The sequence below is a fragment of the Pygocentrus nattereri genome, chromosome 13 (genome assembly GCF_015220715.1).
Source record: "Pygocentrus nattereri isolate fPygNat1 chromosome 13, fPygNat1.pri, whole genome shotgun sequence".
NCBI lineage: Eukaryota > Metazoa > Chordata > Actinopteri > Characiformes > Serrasalmidae > Pygocentrus > Pygocentrus nattereri.
In genome coordinates this window covers 22,996,158-23,010,495 of record NC_051223.1, presented here as the reverse complement: position 1 = coordinate 23,010,495, position 14,338 = coordinate 22,996,158, and the positions used below count along the sequence as shown (strand labels likewise).

Here is a 14,338-nt window from a genome sequence, read left to right as displayed (position 1 = left end):
CACAAAACTTCAAGGTGTTTAGAGCTTTTTTTTTTTTTTATTCCTGAGCTATAAAATGCCCAGAGGTGAAAGTGAGCTTGTAAAAAATCTACAAAAAGCGTTTATTTAAACAGCATTAATATATAGTTTGAAATCCTAAAAACAAAATGGACGTGTGTGAATTGAACAGTGTTCAGAGAAATCCCAATCAGCCATTTTTATGTCTTTTTATACCATTTAAAAAGGTGACTGTTGACCCACTATGTCCAGCAATAGTCTGCGATTCAGATATACTAACTGGTACAACCTGCAATTTGTGCACAATAAGAAAAACACCTAACAAAAAGCTTTCTGGTTTTATACGTCTTCTTCACTGCTTTGAATTTACTTGAATTAAATATGTACAATGCCCGAAAAAGGGTACTGTCCAAGTACATTTCAGTCCCACAAGGTATAAACAATGTGAATGTATAGTTAATGGTAAAACATGGTCCTTAGGGTGCAACAGTGTACCTAAAATGGGTTTTCAAGGCACATTACATTAACTTTTTTTTAGGGGAAAGGGGCATACTTTTATCTTTTCATAACTTCAAAATAAAATGCCTGGAGTCAAGACAGGGTGTATGGAGTGCAACTTAAAATTGGAGTGCAATTATTTTCCCTAACCAAAGTTACTGAAGACGTACCCTTGAGGTACACCATAGTGACGGTATTTGTATCCTGAAAGGTCTCATTTGTACAAAGAGTGTACATTGGTTGTGCATGAATAACAAATTACTGCTCTCAGAACAAAACCTTGTTTCTCCAAAATGACGACTTTACAGGAGAAGGAAAAAACTTTACTTTTAATGTAAGTCAATAGAACCAGACATTTTGGGTTGTTTCTTTTGGTGCATTCATCATGAAATGTAATGTAAATGTCCACTGGCATTTTCAGATTATATCAAAAAACTGAAAAATGACAAAAATGGAGATATGAGGTTTTGTCTGACAGCAGCAAAATATAACATTAATACAGTTCTTGCAAAAGAAGTAAACTGAAAAAGTTTCAGTAGTTGTGTTAATGTGGTATATTTCCATTATGTGCTACCAATGTACACATTTGAATTAAATTTTCATTTTTTTAGGGTTCATCCTAAATAACATATAGTAAATAGCATATCTATAAGAACAGAACTGTATTTATTGGTGAGCTGAATTTGTGAAAGAAATCATTTAAATGTTGCCAGGTCAGGATGAACAAACAACATTACACTCACAGCTTGAAAAATTTTCTGAAACATATCGGTAACTGAAATATACGCAAGCATTCCTACTGAATGGACTTTTCCAGCTTCATGTGAATATTTATGTTTTAACTTACCTTCTGAGACCAGTATCTAAACAAACTTGTTGATAAATGCAGACTGGGATAGCATTCCTTTAGCTTCCCATTTTATCATGACAGAAAAACAAACATTACTATAAAAAAATGATGCCTCTTAATGACCCTCAAGTTAATGACTTACTGATATCTTTCTCTTTTTCCAAGCTGCTGCTATCAGAAACTTTAATTGGATAGCAGGGCTGTTTGAATGCAGCACTGAGTATTCATGAGCGTTTTCATGAAGAAAGGGGTGGGGGTGAAGGGTGGGACTGAGTTCCCTCCAGTTCTAAACAAACCAGCTGCCATATAAAGATCATCTTCCATTTCATTTGGAGTCACTCAGCTCTGCTCTGAGGGTCCTCCTCCCTCTTATTTATACCTCTCTGTTCCATTTAAGAAACCCCGCTCCTCTCAAGCCTTCTTAGGTCACTGCCAACCAAACAAATGAGTTTCGAATGTTCACGTTATTTATGATTGGGTATCAATTCACAGTACAAATCCCTTGCAGATGTTTGCGTCTTCCGTATATGTATCTATGGATGTGTGTCTGTGTATGTGCGTCTGGTGAGGATGTGTGTCTTGTATGAATTATACATACAGCAGGTGTTACTGTTTACCGCTGAGCTTTGCCTGCATGTCACCATGTGGCACTCTCCGCTCAGTTTAGACATGTACATTCCAGTATGTGAGCAAGATGGCCCAAAAAACTTGTTGGATTGTAAAAAAAACTAAGTCAAGGATGTGCAAGAATTTTGAGTTTTATTGGATGATACTTTGATTTCACTGTGATCAAAGTCTTCAGCAACTGTGTCATATTGGCATATCTGTTTTTTCCAAAATAACTTTTCTTTCTAGCCCCCTAGGTGTAAACATTTGAAAGTTGGCCTAAGCTTAGTCAAATTTTATTCTCATCCCATAAACATACCTACCATATATCAGAAAACACGTGCATTTTCAGCACATACAAAACTGGCACAATCTGGAAGCAAAAGCCTTATTATCTTTTCCATCTTGGTTATAGCATATTTAACAAGCCATGCAAGATGGATAAATGTACAATAAAACAAATAAAAAAAAGAAAAGAAAAGCATGAGCGGTGGCTGTTACATTTTTTAAAGACGTAACAAATTCTGACTTTCACCATGTACATTTTTTAATCATAACCTTGTATAGGAATTTATTTCCCTTTTGCTTGGCAGTTATCTATGTCCTGCACATGGTTCAGTTAGGCTCAATGGAGGCCCTGTTCCTTCAGACCATATCTAGCACTTCAAACAGTCTATTCCAGCTCCTTAAGCATATGATAACCCATTCATCCCGTGTTGTTCCTCAGCCCCGATGGGGGCTCCCACCAGCACATTCTCTTTACTGCTGGCCAGATTTTGGGGATAGAGGAGACACGAATTTAGACCTCCTGTGTCTTTTCATCTGATGATCAACTGTGGCTCAGTGTTTGATAAGCTTGCAGTGTGCTATCACACCAGAAGGGGGAGCCTTCAAAGCGTTTCCATGGCTAGGGATCGCAGAACTAACTTTGATACTTAAGCTCTGTCAAGCTTTTCATCTTTTTTTTTCCATATGTTGTTCCAGGGATGTCCATACTAACAAAAGTAATTGGTTCTAAAAGCTTGGATTTATGCTTCTAGGAAGAATTGAATTAACCGTGAATGTTTTTAAACTTTAGAAAGATTCTTCATGTTCACATACCTCATTATCAAAAATACCTTTTGGTTCCTTAACTTTACATCCTTTACATTCTTCGGGAACTATAAGCTTCTTTCAATGGGTTTGCTACTAAAGTGCCTTTTTTGGTACATTTATTTTCTATGTTCTAATGTTTCTAAGAGTTTTTTTTTTTACCCCAAATTCTCCACATTTCTCTGTATCTTTTAAGAGTGTACCTGCACCCTCCCCCATCTCTTTCCTTCTCTTCCTTCTCAGAGAACCACACTCCTTTCCCAAAAGCCCTTCCTTCCTGGTAATTAAATGTAATTAAACACATTTCTTTTTTCAAATTCTTGGTTTGAAGTGCTACAAAATAAAGCACAAATTGTTTTGTCTAACTTTGTATCTTGTATAAAAGGTAAAATGACAAGCAGTACCTTCAGTGATTGTGAACATACCCTCAGTAAACAGCCCGCGATCAACTACAGCAGCTGAGCAGACTCCAGTCATAAGCACAGGTCCTCACATGCACATGTAACTGTGGCTACTGTGTGCTTTGAGGTGCAGCGCACGCACACACACACACACACACACACACACAAACACACACAAACACCGTATAGTGTGTACAAGAGGCGGAGAGGGTGGAGAATGAGAATGAGATGAGGCTAAAGACTCGGTGGGACTAAAAGGACGGGAGAGGAAGACTGCATGACCTTCCTCACCCCCTCCCCTTCTGCTCTAACATCTGGTTTGTCCATCCTTAGGCCTACACGAACTACTTCTGGCACATAAACACTTACACATACGAATTACTTTATTCAACAGATGACACTATACATACAAAACATGACTTCCTCTCTAATGCCCATCATGCCATTATTTATTTGAATAAAGACAAGATGATTGTTTTCTAGTTTCAGTTACAAAAGTTCCTAAACGTCTGTGTGTATTTGACTTGCTATGCAAAATGACCAGTGAACCAAGTTTTAAATGGTACCTTACAACACACCTATTTCTCTGTGATGAGCGGATTTAATAAATATATTGAAGGATGAAACCTTATTTCATAACACAATTTCTCATATTCACAACCATTTCATGTAATAGCTTTCTTTAAGCTCAGACGTCTGGCTTCTATCATTACCACTGTGAATTGTGGTTTGGTTAGTTTCTCTAGAATGTAACAGTTCAGATCAAACCACTCTAAATGACTTTGTTTATACATTAACGCTATGTAAACATTTAAACATGCAGAAATTTTGAAAAAATATATGGAGTTCCCCTGAATGTAATGGTTCTATTTTTTGTTTCTTGAACCATCCATCCAAGCCAAGAAATATTTAGGAAACTTTATTTTTAAGAGTGTACCTGCATCCTCCTCCATCTTGCTTTTTTGCTTCCTCCACAAAGAACCTCACTGCTCTCTCCAAAGCCTTTCCTTCCTCTGGGGCTGACACACCTGGCCCTTGATCTCTTACTGCACTTCATGGGCAAGACTTTTCCAACCCTTTATTTGCAGTGTCTGGGACAGAGCTTAGAGAAAATGTCCATGGAAATACACTCTGCCCCCTAGTGAGCCTCTCCCTGTCAGGCTGCATCTCATAATGTTGAAGAAATATGAGGGTTTAAGGCCCATTAAGATGCTGCCAGGAGAAAAATGTTGCTTCGCTGGATGTAGTTCGATTTTCATTAAATATATGAGAACAACAATGATGTTCAGACTGATGTCAAGATGAAATGCATTACTCTATCACTGCATATGAAATTAAACTGATTTTTTATTATTTGGAATTTAACCCTCAGTTTTTACACACTTAGAAGGCAGCCACAGTTAAAACTAACAAATATAATCAGTTGGTCCAAAGAATGTCAATAAACCCACAGGGTTCTTTCCGTATATGTCAGAATTATAATGTTTTGCCCTCATCAAATGTCTTATATTTCTGTCCATTCTATTAAACAGTATGTTTGTAAGTGTATATTTTATTTGTTTTTGATTTGTCATTGTTTTTTGTTTTATGAATTTAAGGACAGCATACCCCACAAACCTCTTCTTTTCAGGTCTTTAGAAAATCCAGTGGCAGGGATGCTACTCGGTGTGCTCTGAATTCCCAGATTGTGACTTAAAATAGGCTAAAACTTCATGTAAGTATCTTTTCCCATTGAGAACATTTTTAATAATGAACACTATTTTATTGTTGTAGAGCAACAGAAGTCTCCCCATAATGAAAGAATTAACTGCCTGAACAATGCGCTAATGAACATATACCTCAACAGAAGCTGATTGAGACATGATTAAGAAATTCTTAAAAATAAAAACATCATGAGCTGGAGACGCTTCTTTGCCTCATAATCTCCATCTCAGCTTCCCCACCACTACACACAGCACAAATATATGTTAGCATTTCCTATAAGATACAAACCAAGCAGTCCAAAGGTCATATGCATATTGGTTTGAGACGTGGTCAGCCTCAGGACTGAGACAGCACTTCAGATGATAATGGCACTTTCGCTTGCCCTAAATGTCATATTGCTGGAACCAGAGAAGGTTAAACTCAGGTTTGCTGTGCTGTGAGCTGCGCTATTCTTTATTCTTCATATACATGTTGAGTCGATCCATCGTGATGCAAGCCCGGGACCCATAATTACATTAGGTGGAAAGATGTTGGGGGTAAGTGTGTGTAAGGGAGGGGGCTCATCCTATTTTGTGGAAATGCTGAAACTCCAGGAGGTCCGACAGCCAATTAAATAAGCACCAATCCAACTCCTCCCTACCCCCACAGATCCTGCACTCTCAAACTCTCTGTCCCACCCCATTCAATACTCATTCCTCACTGAGAGAGAGAGCAAGAAAGAGAAAGAGAGCGAGCGAGAGCGAGCAAGAGAGAGTGAGTGAGCGAGAGAAAGAGAGAGAGAGAGCGAGCGAGCGAGCAAGAGAGCTTTTCCACTGAATTCTCCTGTGCCTCTGTCTGCCAGTCATAGCCATGGGCCACTGGAGGTGGTGCTAACAGACCAAAGAGCAGAGGAAGGGGGCTGAGACTTCAGATATGGCCGGTAGCCTACACGTCAGTGGGGTATTGTCTGCAGAGAGCCCAGAGAGCACAGTTTAGCCCAGAGCCCTTTAAATCACAGTCCTGGCCATCTACCTCCCCACCAGCTGTTAGGAAGAATTTTTGATGGAACTTTTTTCTATTTTTTCTAAAACTCTTTACATGATTCCATGAGACACTTCCATCTCAAGTTTTTATTTTTTGGAGCAATCAAATAATTTTTTAACAACTCTGGAAATTGTGCCATTTTCTGTTTCTCATTTTTGAGAAAAGCCACAAATGTTATTTCATTTACTGTCCAAAATAACCAGAGTTTTTACATTGAATGTTGATTATGGTATGATAATGTTAAACAACACATTGTAGGTACCTCTCTGTCATGAATGGATTTTTAAAAAATATATGTTTTAGGCCAAAATGTTAATTCTTCTAAAAACTATTGTATAAAACCAAAATGTTTGTAACAATTTCATGTAAAAACATTCTGTGAGGGAGCTTTGAAAGGTCTTAAGCACTTTGGACATCTGAAGCTTCATCTGTACGGAAAAATCACCAAAAATCACTTCCAGCTTGATGTACCAATGAGGATGAATGGATGTGATTCATGGATATTATGTTTTCACAAATCAGTGTATACTAATGCTGAGAAGTTCTTCTAAGAACAAATTTAGAATAAAATTCAAGTGTGTCTATAAATACATAAATACTTGGATTTTATTATCACTGCTGTGAACAATTCTATGTTCCTCTATAATGTGAGATTTTACACCAAACCTGCTCTGAATGACTGCAAAAAAAACTTTATTTTACTAAAGAACAACCTTTTTTAAGAGTGAAGAGAACCAAGATTTCTCTGTGTCTATTGTGGCAGAGTTCCACATCTGGCACCTTTAGTTTTAAGAGTACACTTTATTTGTCCAAAAATATAATCATACTCAGCCTTCATTGTGGATAGTGAGTGAGAATAGTGTTTAAACACTGCAGAAAGACCCATTTAGCACAGCATCTTTACTCCAGAGGAGAGACTGGGCCCGCGTTCCTGAGTCAGGTTTGACCTTTTCTAATCTCAATCATAACCGTTACTTAAGTGGATATTGGAAGAGCAGCAAGGACAAATAAGTACCTTCATATGCCACCTCAATATTATTATTAGGTCTAACATGGTCACACTGGAGAGGAACAGTGCATTTAAGAAGGAAATGTAAATAACACTCCAATATAAAAGCATTACAGCGCAGGGATCATACAGCGTGGATGCCTGAGATTTGTTGGTATGAGAAACTAGTATCTGTGTTGGCATGGCAGATTCTTATGTGATAATCTTTTGCATATTATTTTTATTACTGTCAAAACATCTGCTGTGGGATTCAATGCAAGGGTCTTAAATGGGAATCCTGCCCAGCATAAATTAGGGCTACACCAAGATACTCCATACGGAGCCTCATGCAGTCTGATGGACACAAAAGAGAAATGTTGAGGCAGGGCAGCACCAAAGACAATCTCTGCGAGAAATTTCATCGCCTCAGTTCATCACTGGCCATCAATCAATAATGCTTTCACATAAAACCCTAACCGACACAGGTTATCATGTTAAACCTGCATTCCTCTTCTGTCCAGCAGTGGTTAAAATAATATAATGGTGCGGTTCAAGCCTCAAACGCACTTACAGCAGGGTATATTCATCTTTCATGGTTAGCCAAAGCAAAACTATATCTTAGCTGGGCTTTATTGAGGTTGTTAGAAATTATGAAAATTGTATTTTATTTAACTGTTGCACTAGAAATAACATAAAAAACAATCAATGCTTTAAATATAGGCTATGTGTATATTAGGATTATATCCTGTAATCCTATTGACTCATTACACTTTCTTAGGGTTACTTTCCATGGAGAATTTCTAGCCTTAAAGACCATAACAATGGTTAAAACGTGATGTGACTGTAAAAACTATTAAAACTTAAAACGTGATGTGACTGCTGCCTTTTAGTGTTGATTTCATTAAAGCTCATTAGAATGTTAAAATTAAAAATTATAATGTTGTCTGGTGAGTTTATGTTACACTGAGCAAAACAACTAATTATACACTATATTATCATATTGGGCATTCATTATTAAAAGAAGATATCAGATGTACATGAAAACAATATATTCTAATCATATTATATACTGCTTAGATTCATATTTTATGTTATCACATCCAATAATTTTCAAAATATTTGAGAGTTATACACTCTTAAAAATGAAGGTGTGAAAACTGATTCTTTGCACATACCAGGTTCTATAGAGAACCATTCTGTAAATGAGATGGGTTTGAAGAACCCTTATAAAGTTTAAAGAACCTCTCATGTAAAGGTCCCTGGAGGAACCCCTAAACTGGTAAAAACAAACAAACAAACAAAAAACCTTCATATTATGTGAAGGTTCTTACAATCCTTTAGGATGTTCTTCACACTCACATCTATTTTTCAAACACGTTCTTTAGGTTAAGTGGTTCTACAATGGCGTCCCTCAAATAACTTTGTGGCACCTTTTATAGAGTTTATCGGTTCACTTGCCCAGACTTTCAACTCCAAACATCACCTATGCCAAGAGCAAAAATTCACATGATGAGGAGGAACTGAGACCCATGTTCGCTTTGAACAACTTAACTGCCCATAAAACTATTACATGCCGAAGAATGACGAGGTAAGGCGACTGCTAAACTGAATCTGGCTGGACTGAATTACTGTTTTTCCCTTGTTTATCTGCTTTAGCACACTCTGTGAGGACGTTCAGTGTTACAGGCTAACAGTGATAAACTAAGGCACCTAGAAAGAAGTCGACGAAACTCTCGTGAAAGACGGTGGAGCTCAGATGTTTGGCCTCCATAAATATCTGGGGCGTATGCGCTAAGCGGATGCTAACTTGCTAACTGTCTCTCTCCAGCAGAACACTTCGGCAACATGCAGCTTCTCCTCATGTCCCAACGTGCGTCTCCACCACAAATAAGGAACATAGATGCCACATTATAAGCCATAATTGTTGCTTCGGTTTTTAAGCTCTTTGTATTTTTGCATTTCCGTTGTTCTATATGTTTGTCGAGCTTTTGAAGTGGCGATACGTTTTACTGATTATAGGGACAAAAATATCAGCATTCCAGATACACTAGAGGAAAAACTATCCATTAAAATAAAAGCTTGCGCAAGGAAGCAAAAGCAGCAGATACACGACGCAGCCAAGTGCCATGGCGGCTCCACTTTCCCCCCGGTGGGCTCCGCTATATTTCTTTGCAGGCCGCAGGGGGGCGAGAGAGGACTCGGTCCTGAGAGCAGGGCTTCGCTGTGGGGCGAACTGACGGTCAAAAGAAGAGACATTTCCTCGACTTTAGTTACAAGAGCTTTTATAAAGAGAGGAAAAAATGTGTAATGACTAAAGTTCGTGTGTTGCAGGCCCAACAACAGGTTATGTCATCTTTAACCTGGAAAGAGTGACAAAACACGCTAGGAATGGCATTAACGCCGAGGAGCTCAGTGATATTAGGGCTCCGCGCAGAGTGTGAAGGTGTTGGGCGCTTTGGGCTGCACTACAGTGTGACTTCACCTGGTGGGCTGAGCGCAGGGTGACGACCACACTGGACCATACTGTAAGAGTGGTGGAGGTGTACCAGCACTGCTGGATTTAATGACCAGGACAGAAAAAATGTTCCCACTTTTAACAGTCTGCAACTGCAGGCCTACATGTTTGTGAAAGCGATGCTCTGCGTATGAAAAGCCCGTCAGCAGAGTCCACGCAGTGGCTCCGTGCGTGTCTCACCCTAATCTTCCTCTTCGTTTCAAATACATTACATGCCTGTGCTCATATTCATAACAAGGTTGTTTTATTAGGCAGAGTAAGCTGCGGCATTTTATCATCACGCTTTTTAGTTTTTATCTTTCATATTTTTGTGAATGTTGCTTTCGGTATTTTGTATCGATCGTTCTCTTCATTTTCTCCCTCACATGGTTATTGATATTGGAAATATTTATTGGTCACTTATTGGTTCCTTGAAGAACATCCTGCAGATGAAGTGTCCTAGTCCAAGTCCTAGTCTAAATAATCTTTTCGCTGGAGCTCACCGCGTCCGGAAAACCGGACCAACAGGTTGTCTCCAACTGATAATGTGTGAAACGCGGGGATCGTTAGAAAAAATGTAGGCTACAAGCACAAAGTCGTCTTTTTAAACACATTAGTGTAGTTAGAAATACTCGGCGTTCCCCAGCAGTTGCCAAGACTGTGGTTTACGTAAGGGCTGTAGACGGATATATTTTAAGGTTGTTAATATCCCAAGTATGTTTTATTCCATTTTTTCTTCACTGTAATTCTGCCAGGGCTAAGCTCCTGCCCATCAGACATGTAGAAACCACTGTTTAGCCGCTGCTCTGGCTGCCACAGCCGCGGCCTGTAAACTTGCTTTCCCTCTTACAGCGCACCGCGTCGAGTTTGGAGCAGGAAATGTGCAATTGTGCAGCCATGAGGGATTCTAAAAGATTACACTCGCATATTAACCATAACAAGGCCTAATGAAATTATTAATGCGACTGTGTTGATTTAGTTTCCATTTGGCTCCGTCCTGGAGGATTATTAGTGCTGTTGTTATGGCCGTCCTCCTGCTCGCTCTCCAAAGCTCCCCCTCCTGCTCTGGTCAGGATGGATTAAGTTCACCGAGTGGGCGCCTCGCTGCAGCGCCTCTCCCCTGCGCTCCAGCTTAAGGCCAACATGAGACCGGCAGCCGAGGACCAGGCGGGCTGAATGAACAGGCCTGTGTGGTTTGCGTGAGCATTTGGTCTTGTTTTCAAGAAGCGAGTCCGGAGCTTTGCGTATCCTTTCTTTAGATTTTTAGATAGTGGGCCTGGTGTGGTCAGCGCGTGGACGCTGTGCATCGACAAAAACAAAACAGTATAATAATAAAAATAATAATAATAATGATAATGATGATAATAATAATAACAATCAGAGTAGTATTTATTTTATTTTTTTATTTACTTATTTTAAACGGTCAAATTGAAATACGTGTGATTTTACGAGAGATTTTCTTATTTATTTTGTGCAGTCTGTATCAGATCAGGCCTCTCTGAGAGCAGCTATACTGTAGCCTCATTTTCGCCACTGGTTGATGATTCACTGAGAAATAAGTGACGCACTGAATTTAAATGATTGAAGTGTGTACATAATCTCCTCATGAATAAAATATATTACATCTACACAATCATTTCCAAAGTAAGCAAAGAGAAATACATCGTTTTTAATATTTTGTTTTGTTCATGTGAAACTAATCTACCACATTTGAACCGCATTTGAAGTTCTATATAATACATTTATTCCGCGTGCTCTGATAACAGCCGGTCCATAATGGACTCGACACACAAGCTCTCCCTGATCATTATTTCCCAGATCAAACTGAAAGAATGATACAAATAACTCTTTTTTTCATTGTGGCATCCTTACAATGTCGTATTAACTTGGTCATGAATTTACAGTTTGATATCGCATTCATATTAATTACAGTGATACAGATCTACAGTATAAACATCAGATCTGCATTATTTGCCTCAGACTGTTTCAGTGCTTAATCTGAGAGTTTTAAATATTCAGCTTTAGATTTAAGTTTTTCCTTCGCCTCTTATTATTTGTTTTAAAATAATATTAGAACTACAAAAATTAAAACGGAGATTTGCTTTGGCCTCGCAGCCTTTCACTCTGTTTAGTGACTAGTGTTTGTAAGCCCCCCTCCCCCCAACCAAGAGCGACCACCTATCTACATGATTTCCAGAACAGTGATCAAAATGAAAAAAAAAATCACTGACAAAACATGCACTTTATGAAGATTTTTATTAATGCATATATCTCATACGCAGACAGAGAGGAGAGCACTGATGCCACTGTATAACAGAGATGCATGCTGCGTTGCTAATATGGAATCGGGCCAAATGAGTGCAGTGAATGCGCTTAAAATTAATGTTCACATAGGAATGCATCATTTAGTAAAGCAGCTTTTGGTAAAACGGCGATATTTGACAATTATAGAAAATTGATTGTTATTGTGCAGATTCATATTTCATGAAATTCCTTCGATCCGGAGCTGCGTGCTTTAAAAACAGTTTTCTTATCGCCTAAACGATCTGAGTCATTAGACACAGTGAAAGCAAGTAAAGCGGACTGTCTCCATGACTACACATGCATTACATTTATCAGTGCGAGTTTTAGCGTTTTTAGTTTCTGCGTATACTGGAGCTTTAGCGTCCTAAGCGGTTAAATGTGTAGTTGATTTAGAGACCGACACCCCCCACCCCCACCCCCACCCCCCGGGCCTTAATATGGTTTGCTGTCTAAATGATGCACTGAGTGGTACTATAACACTTCATTTTCAGTGTGGCTCTAACATAATAGAAGCGTGGCAGTTAAGAAGTCTTAAATAAAATAAAACGTGAATTCATCTTAAGAAAACCACTTTTGAAAAGTGAGAATCATAATAATGATTAAAGAATAACAATGTGATAAACGATCTGGTTAGTTACAGTCATTAAAAAATAAAACAGATTATCTATAAAATATTATCTGTTCGCCTGAATTAATCACACGGTGGATTCTCAACAAAGCTCAGATTATTTAATTTAATGTAGTTTTTTGCCATATTATATCTACTTCAGTATAATTCTTTGAGAACTACAGCTACATCAAATTACAACCTGAAAAAAACGATGTATAAATAAATAAATAAAGTAATGAATTATTTATCGGTTAGTCTGGCTGAATTATTGATTAGTCTAAATGTTAAAAGGTTTAGCCCACCTTTTCGCAATCTCCAACCCAGATTCCTAGAGAATAAACAGTCCTGGCTGCGAATGCTGTCTTTTCTTTTTCTAAGCGAAAGCGAAACGCGTTCTTGTCTGTTTTCCTCCTCTCCTTCTCTGTTGAGTGTGACTGAAAGCCGAGCTCAGGTTTGAAAGTGGCGCCAAATCTCTGCAGCTCTCCTTGGCTCTTACGTAGCACAACGGAGATCTCCACGTGGAATTAGGAGAAAAAAGAGCCAGCGCGAGCTGATTTAGCAGCAGTAAGCAGATTTCTTGCAGAGCAGCTTCACACCACGCGCTCTAATACGTGCTGGATGGTCGTTAATGACGGCAGCCCGCGTCCTTATCGGTCTTTTTGAGCTGAAGAGTCGAGAACGGAGCTCCGGAACCCTCCCCCCTTCTCCCGGGGGCTGATGGAGCTCGTTCTGCTGCACCTTTCTCCTCTAGATGCCCACCGCACGAGAGGATGTGCAGCTCGTGTGACGTGTCGTCCTCTATGCCGCGCGTCCGCCGCGTCCGCGTCGTCCTTTTGGTGCGGAGTGCCGTAACGCTCCGCTCCTGCGGCCAGCAGGGCTTCGGCAGAAGCGGGCAGGGGATCTCCAGGCTGCGAGGAGGTGCAGAGGGGGAGGGGTAGCAGAAGCAGGAGGGAGGGAGCCCCTGGCCAACTGCACAAAAAAAGCGCTACGAGGAATTCCCACCAAACACTGCGCACATTTAAGGGGGACCTGCATATGCAAGACACCCAAGCAGCCACTGCCGTTTAGCTCCACAAGCAGCACCGCTGCATCACAGACACTCAGTGCAGATCGCTGTTTCTGCGCGTTAAACTCGATCTGAATGTCCCTTATTAAAGCTCGCTTGGGCAAATCTGAGGGACACGACCGAACCACGTGGTTTAAAGTGTTTTTAATCATATTTGATCCAGTTTTGACAAAGCAATAGAAATACCAAAGCTGATTGTGAATAAAAGTGTGAAAATCACACGTAATGAAAACCAGTATTGCTATATTCATTCAAGTATACAACATTTCTTCATACAACATTATTTGTGACCAATCAGAACAAGTTCTTAAGCCTTTATTGCACTAAATTTAGTTGAATGATTTAAGCTCAAGTCCATAAAACACTAAAAGATTGATTTCATATTCATGTACTATTGTTGGCGTTTAAATTTGTCTGCGTAGAACAAAATGTCCTGCTCCCTTTTTTATTTCGTTTTAATTATTGCACTCAGGAAACCACTTCAATCTGGACATGTTCACCTTAAAATGTCCCTCACAACCGCCTCCAACGTGAGAAACTGGCTGTGCGGGCTGTGGTTTGCTCTGCCGGCCTACTTTTCCCCTGAAATACGCAAAAGAATGTGGAGTAATATTTCTGGTTTTTGGATAAATGTTCTGTGAAGTGTCGGATTTCAAATGAGGAACTCTGGGGGTTTCTAGCTCGCACCTATGTAAACGCACCCAG

The 14,338-nt window shown here is 39.4% G+C and overlaps 1 long non-coding RNA gene across 1 annotated transcript; it reads right to left on the bottom strand.

Annotated features, from left to right (window-relative positions):
• Positions 1 to 9,424: 9,424 nt before the first annotated feature.
• On the bottom strand, positions 9,425 to 13,658 carry LOC108426438. Its single transcript, XR_001857768.2, has 2 exons — positions 12,870 to 13,658; positions 9,425 to 10,952 (listed from the first exon to the last, which is right to left on the bottom strand). It is a non-coding gene; the product is annotated as an uncharacterized LOC108426438 (long non-coding RNA).
• Positions 13,659 to 14,338: the final 680 nt, after the last annotated feature.